We start from the raw sequence: 6,000 nt of genomic DNA, 5'->3' as shown, positions 1-6,000 counted from the left end.
ATTTGTAGGTTTCAGTAGAGAGTTTGATAAAATTGACCTTACCCTGCAATGATATAGAGGCAGATGGCCTTTGCTGCTCTCTGTATTAAAGACATAAACTGTGTATCCAGAAGAAGAATGACAAAACTGGATGCTGATAGGTAGAAGGGATGCTTGTGCTGGGTATCTTACATTTGCTTCCTCAGGTCCTCTGCCACCCTCTCTCCTCTGCTTGTGCCCCCAGGGGCCGACCTCCATAGACCATGTAAATGGGTTCATTGCCCCCTGGGTTCCAGTTAAACTTGGTCAATAGGGAAGAGTTGCAGGAGATTAGAGAGATGAGATTTTTATTTTCCTATATCCCTCTCTGTTGGATCACCTTGGGCTGGCTGACTCTGTCCCTCTCCTACAGGTGACAGCTCCTGGAGATGCCCCTCCATCTCTGTCAGACTCTTTTTTCTGGGTTTGAGTATCTATTCCCTTCCCTTGCCTCTCCAGGCCTATCATGACACAGTGCTGTCACAAACCCTGAATGCTAAACCATCCCTGTGGTATGCCTCCACCCTCCCCTTCCCACTGTAAACAGCCCCTTTATTATTCTCTTAACTCACCTGATTCCTGCCAAGACATTTACTGCTACACAGAGCAGGGCCAAATGGTTGCTTTTCCCAGGACTTTGACTTTGGAGCAAATTATGCAACACCCCCCCTCCAAACAAAAACAACAACCACAGCAATAAAAACCATGTGTAGTAGTCATGATGGTTCCTAGTGGCTAGTGTCAGTGGTGTCCTGCTGTAGTGGACATCCTGGCCAGATCATTTCTTGCGTCTGGCCCTTGGGAAAGCCTTTGGTTCTTGTTTATTTCCCAACACTGGCCTCTACTCTCCTAATGATTTTGTCAGCCTTCAATATTATTTCAAGAAATTCTTTTAAAACTATTAATATAGCCAGAGATGTTTAAATTGTTTGCAACCAAGAACCCTGATTGATACAGCCATTCAAGCAGATGTTTGATGTGTGGTCCAAAGCTTTACTTTTTAACCAAATTGGGAGTGTGTGGAGCTCTTTAAAAGGGGCCGCCTCAGTTGGCATGCACCCCTTTTACTCTTTGTCCTTGGTATTCCTCCTTTTACCTGGGAATGTGGGCTGTTGCCGGAGAAACAGTGGCCATTTTGTTGCCACGAGTTAAGCATAAGGAAAAAGTCAGGACTAGTAGAGAAGTCTGATCCCCCTGAGCCTCTGAACCAATGCTAACAACAGCCTCTTCTGGGCTTCTTACCAGAAAAAAAAAAAAACTCCATTGGTGAAGGTCACTTTCTCAGATTATCAGAACCAAAACACAATTCCTTTAGTATTATTTTCTTTCATTTTTAAAACAATCTTGATTGAGTTATCTCTGTTTAATAGGTGAGGATATAGGCTCAGAGTAGTGACCAATTCAAGTGTATATAGCCAGTAGAGATAAACTGAGAGCAGTTACTTATGAATATGTTTTGGCTCCATTCATTCATTCATTCATTCACTCACTCACTTATTCATTTAATAAGTGTTTTCTGAGTTCTTATATTACCCAGGTGTAATATTTGAGATACAGAGATGGATACAATAGAGCCTCTGCCATTGGGGTCCACGGAAGTAGTCCAAGCAAGACATGATGGGAAGTTGGAGAAGAAAGAGGGAGAGGAGTGGGCAGATATAAGAGACGTTTAGGAGGAAGGATTAGTCGTACTTGGTGATGGATGGATATAGGGGGTCACAGGAGAAAAAGGTATTTAGAATGACTCCTTGGTGTGTGGCTTGAATACTTGGGAGCAATGAGTGGGCACCCCTGGCACAGAGAATGCTGAAGGAAAGGCAGGGGTGGTGGGGGGCTGGTGGGAGAGAGCTGGAAGGCCGGTGGCCATGGGTGGAATGGATTTCTGAGGCAAGGTAGTTATCAGTAACCATGAACTCTGGTGTGTTGTCATGGGGACGGGGACTGAGGTGAAGCAGACATGAAGGTTGAGGCTGGCCTGGCTCCCTTACTGTTAACTGCTCTGTGAGCAGCCCTTAATTATTCAGCTCCTACAAGGTGGCCGGGAGCCCAAGAGGAGAGCAGTGGAGGCTGCTTTTATACAGGGCCCTCATGGAGGGCCTTGGCATGGCTCCCTCATCTCCCCAGCCGCTTCCTGGGATCGAATTCAACATTTAGTCAATCTTCTCATTAGGAGGAGCAGTTCCATGGGTCTGCAGGACCACTTAATACATGTAAGTAAGCCAACCCTAGGCGTTCCTTTGGGGAACGGGGTACTTAAGCCCGCCATTAGCCACCATTAGGACTGCACTTACTGCCTAATGATCACCAGCTCCAGGGCCTGGTGGGTCTGGACAGATGGAGAGCAGGGAGGAGCTTCCTCGAACAAAGAGGCGTTTCAGTGCACTTCTGCAGAGACTCCAGAATGGAGGCTGCTCAGCCTCCCAGGGGCAGGATTAGTTACAGTTCACCAGCCTGACTTGGCTGGAATAGGTAGGAGTCCACGCATGAGGCGTCTATGGAAGGAGGGAAAGAAATGCCATGAGAAGCTAATGTTCCTCCTTCCTAATGGGCATGACCTAAGAGTCTGTGGGGTGTGTGTGTGTGTGTGTGTGTGTGTGTGTGTGTGTGTGTGTGTGTAACAAGGAAATCTGTTCTCTGCTCTGGGAGGCCTGGGATTCAGGATTAGATATCTGTTTGTATAATCTAAATTTCCCCAGGATCCACCAGTCTATCCATATCAATGCGGTGACTCAAATTTTCACTGTCATGTATCCTATCTTTAGCCCTTGTGAAAGTTCTCACGGTTCCCTGAAAATTCCCAGGTGTGTCTCTGCTTTTTCCGAACAAGCGAGTTGCTGTTTTACTGAGTACTATGTTCTCCTGTAGGGGGTGCTGTTGCTCCATTGGGCTTGGCCAGCCCCTGTGGACCCCATGCCTGCTCTGCAGGTGCTGGAACCGTTTGGGCACTGTTGTTCTGCCGGGCACTGCAGCCTCTCTGTCTGCACTCCTGGGCAACCTGTTGATCTCTGCTGGGCTGCCAGGGCCAGCAGTGCCCACCAGGAATCACTGTGGCCTCACTGTGGCCTCCTTGGGCTCTGTTGTTGTTGCCATCTTTCAACGCTGAAGAGGGGTCTGTGGCAAAGGTGGAGAGGAAAGGAGAAAGCTTTTCTCTGTTTTGTGCTGTACTATCTTGGAGACATCTCCAAACTTCTATAGAGTCTGACGACACAGTCTTTCCAGTCTTTACTTAGGAATCATACTATTCAGCATTATTCATTTCTTTTCCCCAAGACTGTGAGGAGTATATTTCCCACCTGTCCATGTTGGGCTTGGCCATGTAATTTGCTTTGGTTAAAGGGACATTAGTGGACATAACACAAGAAAGTGGTTGAAATATGCTTGTGCCTTTGGACTTGCCCTGTTGGGCTTTTTCCATAACCAGAAGAAGAATGTGCCTTCCTCAGTTGACCACTGTTCTGGAAGAATGAGACATGGTGGACAGAGCCAGACACAGCAGACCCATGGCCGAGGCAGAGCCTCCCTAGATGACCTGCAGATGCTGGAGTGGGGATTAATGCTTACGATTTGTTAGGCAGCATTATTTAGACTATAGCTGATGGAGCTAGCCCTCTTCCCACCAACAACCAGACATACATCCACAGACATGAGCTAAGGTTGGGTTAAACTTGCAGCCACTACCTGGTAATGACAAATTTTCTTCTATGCATCGACTAAAACTTTCCGATTGGGTCAGGCTATTTGAGTTTGGTTCTTTTTTTACTTAGGATGAATTCTCTCAAAGGCTCTCATGTAAATGAGGTTTACGACGGCCATCTATCTGAGTCATTCATGAACTCAAGCTGTATATTTCAACTACTAGCAAACTTTAAATTTGTTAATGTCCATAAATGCTCCAGAGCAGAGGTTGGCACACTTTTTCTATAGCGGGCCAGATCATAATTACTTTTGGCTTTGAGGACCATACAGTCTCTGTCCCAACTCTTCAACGCTGCCATTTGGTAGCAAGAGAACTGACATAGACGGTAATCAATAGGCATGGCTGTGTTCCAATGAACTTGATTTACAAATAAAGTTTACTGACCCTGTTCTGCCTCAAAAACACTTCGATTCTTCCTGCCACCAACAGGCAGTGACAGCGGTTGCGCTACTTGTCACTTGATTTGTTAGGGCAGGTTTGCCGTGTTTGTGCTTAGACTGAAGGTATCTTATAAACGTTATCATCATGACCAATAAGTAGAGCAGCAGTGCACGAGTGAGCGCATTGAAAATGCTAGTTAGAGGAGACATATGGTGACGACGGAAACTGAAGTGGAATAATGATTGCAAAAATTGAAAACGGTGAGAAAATGGTTGTTGGAAGTGAAAATGGGATAAGTTCTCGACAGTGGCACAACTGTAAAGGATCAGACAACATGTAAAATGCTGCACCCACGCCACTGACGGTAACCAGCAAACTAGGATCAGAAGAGATGGACAAAAATAAAAAAAAAAGGAGAAAAACTTTTGAGTATGTTGGCTAGAGGGGAGCAGCACCAGTGGAGGCTCAGTAGCCTAATGTGAGTCCAGAAGCCAAGGTGTCTGTCTGAGAACTTGGCCTTGGTGAAATCTCCACTGCTGCTGTGAGCCAGGAGGAATGATTCCGTAGACCCAGGGCCCCTCAGCTCTACACCAGGTCCAAGTGATGTTGCTGCTATAGCTGCTAAGTACTCCTCCTATAGCGATCTTGAGCCAGCGGTTTGCCTGCCTTAACGGATTTCCAAAGTGGGAGGAGTAGGGATATTTTGGGAAAAGAACACCTATCAGAACGAAACAGAGGATTATGCAAAGCATCAGTTTATTCTTTCTTCAGTGGAAAATTATCTGGGGATTCAGAGCTTAACCTTCACTAGGGTCTTTGGACTAGCAAACAAATGAACTTACAAACAGCTGTTTGGAGCTGAACTTATTAACACACACGCACACATGGACACATGCACGCACACAGAGGGTGGAAAATGGAGGGCGGAATCTGCTGCTCTGCAGAGCCCAATCTTCAGGTTGGTGAGGCAGGGGGGAGGCTCTCAGGTTAGCCACCGCTCCTCACTCCTAGAAGAAAGATTAAGATGGTTTGCAGGAGAAAAACCCATGATACTCTGGAATAAACATGAGTTTTGCTGACAGGTAGACTTGGTTTTGTGTCTGAATATGTCCCCTGTTAATTATGTGACCCTGGGTGCTACCTTTAGGGAATGAGAGGCTCCCACTCCCTAAAGGAGGTGGAGGGAAAACACATTCCTGGGGAAAGTGGGAGTGTCTCTGTTTTGGGGAACAGAGGGGTGATCTGGGAGGAACCTTGATAGCCTTGCCTGAAGGGGCGGGATCAAGGTGTAATAATAGCATGTCAGAGTCCAGGTGGAGAGGGTAAATAAGGGATCAGGGAGAAATGTGAATAGGAAAAGCAAGTTAATAAAAGGGCAGATCCAAAGAACTGAGGGTGAAAAGGGGGCAGGAGGAAGGGTTCAGGTGATTTCCACTGGAGGAGGAGGAGGACATTGGCTGGAAATGGCATCCTTCCTTCCTGAGCCAGTCCTGGGAGATGCTGGTGATGACTGGCAGGTGGGGGTGGGGTGGAGGCGGGGAGGATGGAGATTCTGCTTCAGTTATCTCGCTCTTTCCATTATTTCACCAGCTGTAATAGTTGAGGTTCTCTTGGTTTGCAAGTAATAGAAACCAATTGGTAGTAGCTTGAGGAAAAATACATTTGATTTATTGGAAATACATTCGTGTGTCTCACAGTATTTAAAGAATCCTCGAATAGCGTGGTTGAGAAAGACACTTAGCCATAGGAGTTCAGGGACTTCCTTCCCTCTAGGACAAAGCTCACTAAACTTTAATTAGTGACCATGAATCACCATGTGAACTTGCTGGGCCCAACCCCCAGCAGTAATTTGCATTTCTAACTGGTTTCCAGGTGATCCTGCCTGTAGTTGGCCCAAGGGCATA

The sequence above is a fragment of the Saccopteryx leptura genome, chromosome 3 (genome assembly GCF_036850995.1).
Source record: "Saccopteryx leptura isolate mSacLep1 chromosome 3, mSacLep1_pri_phased_curated, whole genome shotgun sequence".
NCBI classification, from domain to species: Eukaryota; Metazoa; Chordata; class Mammalia; order Chiroptera; family Emballonuridae; genus Saccopteryx; species Saccopteryx leptura.
The sequence above is the reverse complement of the archived record's forward strand: the minus strand, read 5'-3'. Positions refer to the sequence as shown.